Source organism: Arachis duranensis, chromosome 4, assembly GCF_000817695.3.
Source record: "Arachis duranensis cultivar V14167 chromosome 4, aradu.V14167.gnm2.J7QH, whole genome shotgun sequence".
Classification (NCBI taxonomy): Eukaryota; Viridiplantae; Streptophyta; class Magnoliopsida; order Fabales; family Fabaceae; genus Arachis; species Arachis duranensis.
Window position 1 is genome coordinate 104,749,614 of NC_029775.3, and position 13,609 is coordinate 104,763,222.

At 34.0% G+C, this 13,609-nt stretch overlaps 1 protein-coding gene and 1 pseudogene across 1 annotated transcript in view; both read right to left on the bottom strand.

The window, feature by feature from the left end:
- LOC107485517 (uncharacterized) overlaps positions 1-13,609 on the bottom strand; it is an 82,625-nt gene that overhangs the window by 45,636 nt on the left and 23,380 nt on the right. The window lies entirely within an intron of this gene.
- LOC107485454 (sugar transport protein 14-like) lies at positions 776-10,500 on the bottom strand (annotated as a pseudogene).

Here is a 13,609-nt window from a genome sequence, read left to right on the forward strand (position 1 = left end):
TACAAGTTTTGTTTGAGGAAAAATGTTACCTTAGCTTCAAATAGTCAGACAGTTATACTTAAAATAAAAATTAATCAATGAATGTACCATGAAACTAAGTTCTAAAGTTCTAATAATGAAGACTATGTTAGACAAACCGTGTTGACATGAATGATCCGTGCGATGCATGGGAATCGTACTGGGATCGCACGGAGAATGCTCACACGAAAATTAAAAAAATACGTTATATATCAGATGCAAAATTAAAAAAATTTTCTCACAACTTTTTATTTAAAATAAAATTATGACGGTTAGATTCATTAGCAAATTAAGATTATTAGCTACAATTTTTATTTTTATTTTAGTAGTAGCAATAACAACAGGATGTTTATCCTATGAGTTAGGGCTAAATTAACTTGTACTAACATTATCTATTACCATTCACTTTCTCTTAATTCTTGCTATACTTATATCTATGTATCTACTTAATATACTAAAACTGGATTTTTCCCCAACTAATAGAAGTGAGGTGTAGATTCCTTATGAATCCATTTTTCCGCCAAAACGAATGCACTATTTTCTCTTCTAAGTTTATTTTCTAAAAGGTCGGTCTGCATGCACATACACAAGTATTAATTAATATATATAATAATTCTTGCTTGTAAATCAAAAGAAAGAAAGAAAGAAAGAAAGAAAGAAGGATTATCATTGCTTGTAAATAGATGAATTCACCAAAAGAAGAATCATAAACAAATTTAAGTTGACCTTATATTTAAAACATCTTACCCTTTTCCATTTAAAACAGTAACGCATTAGAACCAAACCCAATACTCTGGCAAATGACAGGAGCAAAAAAGAGGATGGAGTTAGTGCTAGTTAGCTGCTGGAATGCCGGAATCCCCAAGGCTCCTATCACAAGTTGGGGTTTGTACTTCCTCTTCAGGTGTGTCCTAAAGGGGCTAGTGACAGCTTGTGCTTCTTCACTGGCTTCAACAAGATATTGATATTCGGCATCAACATTCTTAGTCCCTCTTACTTTCTCCAATACTTTTCTTGCCTCGTCGAACCTTCCTTGTTCCACAAGACTGTTAGATGTCTCGGCACAGAAAATACCTCCAACAAGCATCAGAAGTGTCGGAATAGCCGCTAAGCCCAGCGAGATTTGCCATCCATGGGGATGTATTTCGTTAGTAAGATAGTTGATAAGGTTTGCAACCAAGATTCCAAAACAGGTTGTGAACTGAAAGAGTTGGTTGATTGCACCTCGATTCCTTGCCGAAGCCATTTCAGAAAGATACAAGGGTACAACTTGGTTGCCAAAGCCAATGCCTCCTCCAAGAAGGACCCTGCCAATGATGAGCATTGCATTGTTCTGTGCAACTATATTGAGTATTGCTCCAGCCAAGAAGCTAAGGGCTCCCACAATGATACTTGCCTTTCTGCCTTTCTTTCTTGTCAAGTAGGAAGCAAAGAATGTCATTACTAGTGCTGATAAATAGAGCGATGATGTGAAGAGTATCAGCACTTGGTTGTCATATTTGCAGTAGTCTGGTGCATGCGCTTTCTTTTGTACATGTCTAGGAAGAATTTTCTCAGGAAATAGTCCATTGATATCACCCCGCCTGCAACAACAACATAATTCTTAAGTTGCAAGGATAAATTTTACTCTGACAAAAGCTTAAGTTCAGTTGAAATTTTTAGTTCATTATATACACTGTAATTTTGATGTGATAAATAAAATCCATTTCATATCTGATATCATGCTGTGATTTCTTTGTTATAGGTAGGTTTTATTTTATTTTTAATACTGACATAACTGAAATCTTTATTGACTACAAGATTCTAATAGTTAAATCTAAACTCATTTTTATTATGCAGGTAAAATGTAAAATAAAATTGTCTTTCGCTTGAAATTAAAAGAAAGAAAGAAAGAAAGAAAGACAGATTATCATTACTTGTAAATAGATGAATTCACCAAAAGAAGAATCATAAACAAATTTAAGCAGACCATATATTTAAAATATCAGACCCTTTTCCATTTTGGTGTGGTAGAAGTTTTGTTCGAGGAAAAATGTTACCTTAGCTTCAAATAGTCAGACACAGTTATACTTAAAATAAAAATTAATCAATGAATGTAGCATGAAACTAAGTTCTAAACTTCTAATAATGAAGACTATGTTAGACAAACCGTGTTGACATGAATGATCAGTGCGATGCATGGGAATCGTACTGGGATCGCACGGAGAATGCTCACACGAAAATTAAAAAAAAATACGTTATATATCAGATGCAAAATTAACAAAATTTTCTCACAACATTTTATTTAAAACAAAATTATGACGGTTGGATTCATTAGCACATTAAGATTATTAGCTACAATTTTTATTTTTATTTTAGTAGTAGCAATAACAATAGGATGTTTATCCTATGAGTTGGGGCTAAATTAACTTGTACTAACCTTATCTATTGCCATTCACTTTCTCTTGATTCATGTTACACTTATATCTATCTATCTACTTAATATACTAAAATTGGATTTTTTCCCAACTAATAGAAGTGAGATGTTGATTCCTCATGAATCCATTTTCTCGCAAAAATAAATGCACTATTTTCTCTTCTAAGTTTATTTTCTAAAAGGTCAGTCTGCATGCACATACACAAGTATTAATTAATATATATAATAATTCTTGCTTGTAAATCAAAAGAAAGAAAGAAAGAAAGAAAGAAAGAAGGATTATCATTGCTTGTAAATAGATGAATTCACCAAAAGAAGAATCATAAACAAATTTAAGCAGACCATATATTTAAAATATCAGACCCTTTTCCATTTTGGTTAGCTTTAAATAGTCAGACACAGTTATACTTAAAATAAAAATTAATCAATGAATGTAGCATGAAACTAAGTTCTAAACTTCTAATAACGAAGACTATGTTAGACAAATCGTGTTGACATGAATGATCTGTGCGATGCATGGGAATCGTACTGGGATCGCACGGAGAATGCTCACACGAAAATTAAAAGAATACGTTATATATCAGATGCAAAATTAAAAAAATTTTCTCACAACTTTTTATTTAGAATAAAATTATGACGGTTGGATTTATTAGCAAATTAAGATTATTAGCTACAATTTTTATTTTTATTTTAGTAGTAGCAATAATAACAGGATGTTTATCCTATGAGTTGGGGCTAAATTAACTTTTGCTAACCTTATCTATTGCCATTCACTTTCTCTTGATTCTTGTTATACTTATATCTATCTATCTACTTATCTAGTTAATATACTAAAATTGAGTTTTTTCCTAACTAATAGAAGTGATATGTCAATTCCTCATGAATCCATTTTTCCGCCAAAATGAATGCACTATTTTCTCTTCTAAGTTTATTTTCTAAAAATATCATTATTATACTTATATTATGATTAGCATTTAAGTAATAATGCATAATTATACTAATTTAGTTAAATGTCTTTATTATAGTTATATAAAATTAATATTTAATACATTATTAAACTACTTATCAATTATCAATCAAAAATATTTTTAATCATTTTAATTATAATAATAATAATAATAATAATAATNATAATAACATGATAATTATATAATAATGGCAGCTGTTATTAATAACCAATTTATAATTTTTTAAATAAGTTTATTTTAGAAAAATATTTTTATTATAATTATATTACAATATTACCATTAATATTTCTCTAAATGAATTCCACACTTTTTGTCTTCACCACACGTCTCTGCATGCATCAATTCCAATATTTAATTAGTTCCTTTGGACTAATAATAATAATTAACATGTGAAATAAAATAACTACGGAAAAAAATAAAAAGATAAAAAATTACTTTACATTAATAATAAAATCTAATTATAAGTATATATAAAAATTTATTTTAAGAGCCCAAGTTGGATCCGAGCCCAACATATATAAACATTCAAATACATCCTTTTCAGCTCATTAAACACTTGCAAGAGAGGGAGAAGTGCTGAGTTGAGAGAAGAGAGGAGAGGGTTTTACTATTCACATTCATCTTGTTTCGCTTATAACTTGAGCTATGGAGCTCCGATTGACAAGTCGTTTGTGGCTACGCGAAACTCTCGCCGAACCCGTTAGTTTCATCTAACCAAAGTGGTAAGAATCTAAAAAATATCTGCCCAGTTTTTCTGCCCTTGTGAAATTCAAATTTTAGGTTTTGGTTTTGAGTGAAATTTTGTGTTTTGATTGTTTAGGTGCTAACCATTAGTAAGGAATTGTTAGGTCACCCCGAATTTCTGTGGATATGGTAAGAATTCTTAATAGGGGTGGCAATAGGTAGGGTCGGGTAGGGTTTGGATCCAACCCTAACCCTACCCGCGGGTTGAGATTTTTATATAAACTCAACCCTACCCTACCTGCGGGTTGAGAATATCCCAACCCTAACCCTACCCGCTCTTAACCCGTGGGTACCTGACCCTACACACAGGTTACAAAAAATATACAACATTATATATAACTTGATGATAATATAGAATAGAACTGATTTTTGTGTAAAAAAATAAATTATCAATTAATGATTTTCTTTTAGTGGTTAAGGATCTTTTGCATTTAGTGAGAGATTTTTAATTCAACATCCACTTAAAATATATTTTTATATAAGTATATAACATAAACATATATAGAGTGCAGGTTGGTCGGGTAGGGTTAAGGCTCAACCCGCACCCTACCCAACCCGCACGAGATCCCTACCCGCACCTTACCCTACCCGCTGCTGATCGGGTTGGCAACCCTACCCGATCGGGTGGGGTCGGGTTGAGTATCCACAGGTAGGGTACATATTACCACCCCTAATTCTTAAGAACCCTTGTAGTATTGGTATATTGTGAGTACTAGGTTTTGATTTTATGAAATATATGATGTTAGTTTGAGCATTGGTGCTTCTTGGAGTTACCTTGGATATTTGGAAGCATTTGGATTGGAATTGGTGGCTTGATTTTGGTTGAAAGCTTGTTTGGACTCAAATTTGATGTTTTTCACATATTGGAAATTGTCCAAGGTATGATTTCAATTTTCTCTATGTAATATGTAATATTTCTGGACACTTACGTTAGTGGACCTTAGGATGGAATTGGATTGATTGTTGATAATTATTGAAATGAGGTTGTTGTTTTTAAATGGTGTTGATTTTAAGTTAATATTATATGATGATGAATTATTGATGTTGAGCTATGATTGGTGGTGGATGACTATTATGATAGTGATGGGTGGTAAGTGATGAATTTATGTATGAGAAATTATTGATGTGGATGTTTTTGCATATTGTTTGAAAGATTTATAGAGTTAATGATAATTAGATGTGAAAATGATGAAAATGTGAATTGTAGGTTGTGAAATGAATTGGAATATATATGAATATTAGATAAATGAGGGCTGGTTGGATGTAGAGCAATTGGTTTTGAATTGAGAGATTTGGTGAAATTGAGTTTTTAAAGTTTTTGGTAAAAACAGATTTTAGACCAATTTTGGCAAATCATATCTTGAGCTACAACTTTTGATATCGGTTGAATTTGATATCAAATTAAAGATAATTCAAAGAGCTTTAAAACGGTATAGATTTCGTAAAAATCGGAATTTTGTGAAAAAAGATATGATCGTTGGAAGTTGGTGTCAAAAATCTGAAATTCTGTGATGTTGTAGAATTTGTGATTTCTGGTATGTGTGTCCACGCACACTGTTATGTGCGTGCTCTGAACAGGGGCCATGTTTTCACTTGTGCGTACGCACACCTTTGTGCGCACACACACCTTGTAAAATTTTGAAAATGTGCATATGCACACCCTTGTGCGCACGCGCACACAGGGATATGCCTACCGTTGGGAGCGCTACCACACTCTGTTGCGCGCACACACCTTGCGAAAATTGCAAGTTGTGCGTACACACAACATCGTGCGTACGCACACACTGAAAAGTGCCTTCTGTCGAGGGCGTTCGCACGTATTTATGTGTGCACACAAAATGGAAAATTTTACCTTCTGTGCGTATCCACACCTCTATGCGTACGCACACTTTGAGAAAACTCTTCTAGGAGTGTGTACGCACAACTCTATGCGTACACACACTGCCCTGTTTTTCAATGAAAATCTTATTTTTAACCATTTTACCTTCCCGACAAGCTTGTAAACTTCCGTAACGCTTATCTAGGGTGTCTTAACTTGTTTTTAGGCTTTGAAACATAGAGAATACCATAAGTAAGTTAACTAGATAATTTCAGGTAAAAAGTTTAGAAGACCAAACCTTAGGATTCTGGAGTACTGAGGGTAGACTAGTTGAGTGAAGTGGTAGAGTACTGTAAAGATGATGGTATGATGAAATTGTGGAGTTGTGAATTTGGTGATGCTTGAGACGAGTCTAGGACATCGGAGTGGAATGATGGCCTTACTGAAAATGATTTCTGAAAACCATTGAGATATTGTTTTATACTGCTATTGTTGAGACGCTATGCGCCTGGAAGGGACAGTAGGTTAATCCCGCCTGTCGAGGTTGCGGCGGTGACGTATGGGCGGTGGTTAGTCCCGCTTATGTTGAGATGTGAGATCTGTGGTAGAGTATTTCGATCGCATCCTTTTGGAATCACAAGAGTGTGCGTGGGCACTATATCCCTGGACCGTGTACCAGTTACGATATTCCTGAGGGTACCCATTTTATTCGTGACCGAAAGGCAACATCTCCATGGAGATGTGTCGGGTTGGCAGTTGAACTGACAATGTAATATCATAGCCAATAGGGCAGGCATTTATCATGTGCATCTTCTATATGGTTGCTTGCTCTGTTTACTTGCACAATATGTCTAATTGTATAATATGCTTAATTGCTTCTTGATTTACCTGCTATACTTGAAAATTACTTGTGCTTTACTTGAATGAATTACTTGTGTTTTCTACTGGGATTGAGGAGGATCGGTAGGCGATGGCGATGGGATCGCATGGCGGTTAGGCTAGTGAAGGCTGTGGGACAGCAGTGTATCTATTAGTTTAGAAATTTCTTAGGATAGAATACCATGTTTCATTATGGTTTTAAAGTTATGGTTTTAGATTTATTTATGTGTTAAGTTTGAATCTTATGCTTGATGTGAAGTTCTAGGATTGCCTTTGGCATCCCAGAATCTTACATCTTATATTACTGGGCACTGTTACTATACTGAGAATCTCCGGTTTTCATACCATATTCTATTGTTATTTTTCATATGCAGGTCGTAACCCATCTCAGTGAGTTACGTGATGGTGACAGAGCGAAGGATCTTTATCATATTTTGGAGTTATTTTGGATATTTTGTTATAGTTCTCTCTATCTTTTGTACTTTTATTACTTTTTTGCCTTAGAGGCTTGACTATGAGAGATTAGTTGTATAAGCTGCTTTAACTCAAAACTCTGTTATGTTTGTATGTAACTAGTCGGTTTAAACTTCGTAGGCTGCTACTAGTACTTTATGACTATTATACTCATATATATACATATATCTTGTGCCTTATTGCTTTTAGCTTCGTGTGAACATTTTGCGCTTTTGTAACTCTGTTTTTGAGCTTATTTCTTCATCGGACTGCTAGAATTACTATTTATTTCTATATATATATATATTATTGTATAAGTCTTATAATTGTCGTGACATTTAATTATCCTTTACTTTCCGGCATGAGGTAAGGCTTAGGGTAATTAGACTGTTATACATACCTCATCCTTAGATATGGGCAACAGCTCAGGACCCCTATGCAATTTGAGATGCATGCTCCTTTTAGATAGGGATGACAAAACGGGTTGAACCCGTTGGGCCAAACTGCCAAAAAAGGCGGGCCATCGTGAGATTTTGGACTCACCATATTTTAAAAGCCCGCCAAACCCGCGGGCTAGTCTGGCGGGTCAACAATGATTTTTTTCAAGGGCATTTTAGTCATTCACAGCATCATATAAATATGAAAATTAGGACATAAGGTTTCATTTTTCACTTCAGACAAACGGAAGTTACAGAACCCTAGCACAACTTCCCTTCCCCTCCCCTAGTCCCCTCCCTTCTATGATTCTGCCATTTTCACTTTTGTGCTAACAACCCCTTCCCTCTCGTAGCACAGGCAACGCCGGCAATGCCGACTCGGGACTCGGCTATAGAGAGTAATGTTAGGAATGAGTCAAAGTTAGGAAATGAGAGTTAACTAACTTGTCCTTTAAGTGTATGTAGTTAGTCTCTATATATAAAATTGTACTCCATCTCATGTAATAAACTAAAACAATGAATACCAATAATTCAGTAGTGCTAATACAATTCCAATTTACATCTCACTTCATATTTTGCATTCTTGCATAATCATTATAATTCTTGTTCTTGGTTTCATTCCTCATCAGCTTATCTTACATGGTATCTGAGCTTGAGGTTGCACATCCATAGCCCTAGTCACCAGTTTTTCCACCAACTCTAAGGCTCTTCTCAGACCCATACCTGACAAACTCACAGAGAAAGAATTTTACTACATGGCAGCAGCAAGCCTTGTTTTCATCTTCTTCTACCAATGAAGCAAAATTAGCTGGTACAGTTTCTTCAACCTATACTAAATGGATGTTACAAGATTATAATCTGAGTTCTTGGCTCTTGGCCTCGGTTGTTGCATCTATCAAGAATAAATTACTGCATTGTACTTCTGCTTTTGAAATTTGGGACAAAATCCAATAATGCTTCTTCTACCAAATCTACTATTAAGCAATTGAGAGATCAATTGAAAGGAATCAAGGAATTGAATCTTTCATCAATTGAATGATTGACAAGATCAAGAATATTGTAGAATCACTTCTTGATGTTGGCTATGAAATCTCCATTGAAGATCATATTTCTGCAATCTGTGATGGTTTTCCTAAGAAGTTTTCTAATTGCATCACTACAATTCAAGCAAAACCTGAGTTATAGTGTTATACACAATGGGTGAAATCGAAGCTGCCATCATATCTCATGAATATATGCTAGAAAGATTCAGACAATCAACTAACAATCTTGCATTAGCCAATTTAGTTCAATCATAATTCAATAATTCTAGATTTGCTACAAGAGAAGGTAATGCTAGAAGAGGATTCCAGAAAGACAGGTTTGGTAGAGGTGGAAGAAATTCATGGCAATTTAATTCTAGGCCAACATGTCAATTATGTGGCAAACTCGGTCCTCAAGCTTTACAATGCTATTTTAGGTTTGATCAAAATTTTCATGGTTCTGCCATTTCTTCTTCACTATCTCAGAATACAAATTCCTCTTCTCATTTTTCAAGACCACCACCACCACCTTCCTCTTTTCATCAACCAAGTTCATATATGGCTACACCTTCTATCACATCAAAATCTTCTTGGTATCCAAATTCGGGTGCCATCCATCATCTCACATATGATTCATCAAATATGATTTCAGCTTCAACTTATGTTGGTCCAGATCAACTTTTTATTGCTAATGGTTCTTCTCTCCCTATTTCATCTTATGGACATTGTATTTTACCCAATAATCATAATAATGCTCAATTCCTCTTAAAAGATATTCTGCTAATACTTGAAATTGCAAAGAACTTACTAAGTGTTGCCAAGTTTTGATTGGATAACAATATCTTTTTTGCATACAATAATTTGAGTATTTCTTCATCATTTAATACTTTAATTTTTAACAAGGTTCTGAAAACTGAACCAGTCATTGAATCAGTAGATATTATCAGAAATGTGTTTACTACCGTCGAATTTCGCCATAGAAATTACTATCAGATAATTATTTTAAAATTAAATTTAAAAGTTATCGTCAGATTTTTTCAATGGTAACTGTTTTCCATATTTGTTCCCCTAAATATGCTTATCATCGAATTTCAAATTTTGATGATAACTATTAACCGATGAGATTTTTTCTGTTTATTTTCATTCGATGGTAATAAAATTATCACCAAATTTTGTAGTGATTCTAACGTAATCAGCGAGTGTTTAGTAGTGAAAGGTAGACGTTCAAAGGTTCAACTAAGGATCAACCATGATTGAATGAATATAATGAAATAATATATTTATGTATAAAATATATTTTGTTTAGAAAAACATTATTTTGTGAGTTATTATTTTAAACCGATTAACCATTAAAAACTGCATCAATTCGATTGGTTTTTTGGTTTGTTGCCAAATAATTTTTTACCTAAAGCTCACCAATCTATTTAATGACTTACGATAGGAAAATACAGGGGACCAAGAATAAGGTAAGCCAACTCAACCAACTCCCTTTTAATCCAAAATTTAAGATTCAAAAAATTTATTTTTGCCCCCCTTTTCATATACGCGTCCTACAATCCTAAGTTACAAAGCACTCCGTATACACACCTTCCGTCTTCTCTCTCATGCTCATCCTCCCATCAATCTCCTCCTGCACATCACGCTGTTGTCGTATCTCCGGTGCGTCACCATCAGTCACCCTTCCTCGCATGCAGCCATCTCTCCCCTTCGCCGCCATGTGTCCTCCATCACAACTGTTACGCATCGCGCCTTGTCCTTGCACTAGTTAGCCCGAACTGCCGCGTCATCATATATTGCAGGAGAGCTCCCGACGGAAGACAACCACCACCTCGTTGTCGCTTACCGTTCGGCGTTCCATCAGTGTTAGTTGTAACATCCCTTCCAGCAAAATACCTTGCTTAAGTCAGGGTATTTATACCAGAAAGAATATTACGTAACCTTTACTAATAATAACTACTTAATTACTGAGCTTTTATATCGACATCGCGTTTCAGTTTTAAGAAAATACCGGGAAATTTTGTTTTTATTCTTTAAAAACATGTATCAAAGGATAAACATTGTAAGTAATAATAACAATCACGTAAATACTATTAGCAAGAATTCTTATACAAAAGAAACTAAATGAAACTCAAATACAGTGTACCATACCAACCCCTCTATGTAAGATAAAATCTCAAAGGACAACAGCGAGGGGACTCTATGAAGCAATTAAAATCACAAAGAAAATCTACTAATCGCTTGCAGCTTCATATTGCGTCTTCAAATCTGTGTCACTGAAAGGGTGAAAATTTTGGGGGTGAGAACAAACCACACGTTCTCAGTAGAGGTCGAGAATGCTGTTAAAGTAGAGAATAAAGCGCAAATATTTAATTTCGTTCAGAGATATTTAAAAGAAAACTGTTTTCATTTGCCTTATGAACCCTCTTGAAAACCAACGATTTAACATTCAAAATCCAAAACCTTTAAAAGCGTCAGTTAATTATCTAAAATCCTAAACCCATATTTTTTTCATAAAACTCTTGAAAGTTTTTCTTAGACTGTATGAATGACCAACCTGTTCCAAGCATAGATTCATTAAGTCTATGCTGAACCAGTTTAATTTTTCATACCTTACTAGACCATAACATAAAACAAGTTACGTAAGCCGTATAAATGATCATCCTGCTCCAAGCATGGGTTCATTAAGTCTATGCTGAACCATTCAAATACTTTATAAAGAACTAGACCACAAACAAACAAGCCACGGCCTCAGGCCCAAACAACTAAATCAACATCCAATCACCACAATCCAAACAATCAGTTACAAACATAAGCAATGAGGTTCAAACACAATCAAGAGCAAATACATCAAGTATAGCAATTAGCAGTTAAACAGAATTATTCACATAGGCAAACCAATTATAATATGCACACCCAATAATGTCATATAGATGCATATAATCCATTATATAAAATCAAATTCGAAGAAACGTTCAAAAAGTAAAGAAAGCGGTGAAATTGAAAAACACAAATTTGATGTTGAAAGAATTTCAAAAACGACAAGAACTCAGGAAAAAAAAGAGATATCTTCGAAAACCGATACTTCTTCTTATCTTTTTGCAAAGAAGGGTAAGAATTCAAAGAAAATCAACGAAACCGAAGATAAAAAGATATTGGTATCGAAGAAATTCCTTGTAACATTTTTTTTATTTTAGACGATGGAAGTGGCCGTTACGATATATAAAAAACGCTAAGCTTTTTGCATAATGAACCAAAACACATACTCATGGTGAAACAATTGTATAGTACTGAGTGAACGAAACATAATCCATTATATAAAATCAAATTCGAACAGTTTTCTGCATAATGAACCGAATGCGTACTCATGGTGAAACAATTGTATAGTACTGAGTGAACGAAACATAATTCATTATATAAAATAAAATTCAAACAGCTCTGCCTACAATTTATAGATTATCAATTCAATACACCTCTGTCCATTCAATTCGATTCAAAATGGAATAATCCAAACTTCGTCAGTTTTATTCGTTTAAGAAGAATAATCCAAATTGCTCTCTTCAACTGATTTATTTGAAGTTGAGTCATTCATTGTTTCGATTCAGAAGTGCAGATCGAAGAAGAAAATGAAGAAGAACAAGAAGATAAATGCAACGTAACCAGATTGAAAGAAGAAAACGAGAAGGTGAACTTGACCAGAGGAGAACAACAAAGTCAATACAGATCAATAAGGAAGAACGCGAGTAGAGAAGAAGAAGAAGAAGAAGAAGAAGAAGAAGAAGAAGAAGAAGACACGAGCAAAGAAAAAGGTTTATGTTGAGCAAAACTTTAGGTTGCAGCACGTTATATATAGCGCGTGTATGACAAACGAGTGGAGAGAACACGTCTGGCCAATATTGCTTGGATAACTTGAATGCATTTTTTATATGGATGTAGAGCATTATTGTTTTTGTTATACCTATAACACATTTTTGTCAATTCAAAATTGATCGCAACGTCATATATCAACTCAAAATACATAAATAATAAAAAATTCTTCGACTACATATTTATTGATATTCAATTTTAATAAAATCTGGCATAGATAATTTTCACTATATTCTATTGTAAATTAATAGTTAAATTGATAAAATATATATCTCCTACTAACATTTATATACAGGCTGATTTTGTTTAAATTAATATCAATATTATTCAATCCTAACTCATACATAGGAGGAATCCACTTACACTAAATGTGACTTACACTTACACCATCCAATGACTTTTTCCTTTATTTTATTTATTTATTGGTCAGGAATAAATTCTTATAAGCAATGAGTTGCTTTCATTGATGGTAGGGCATGGTTGTGAACCTTTTGAGCTTGCTTTTAACCACTTCAATAAAAGATTAAGGAAAAAACGGTAAACATTGATCTCACTTTCCAAGTTTGGTAGTTGATATAGGAAAGGGATCTCCATAATCATTGGAGTTTGAACTTGGACCCTCTGTGATTAGGCAAAAGAAGCATCCTGGCAATGAGCACACAGGGTATCGAAGAAACAGTCAATGACAAAGCCCAAACCCCTTCAAGCACAGGCAAGTAAGAATGGGCATAAGTTTATATTTCCCTTCTCAAGATGAAACAAGGCTAAAAGGAGAGAAATAGTGTACCACTGTACCTAGACCAAGCCAATGACAAAACGATACCTGGTGGAAAAATTTGATTGGAATACCATATGATCATCATCTAATTATAAATAAGTACTTCAATTTTAACATTGACTTATCAATAATATGTCATCAATTGCCATCGCACATCTGAATCATATATCATCCTGAGCCAAAGAACAAGACCTTTTAAACAAGATCCTTC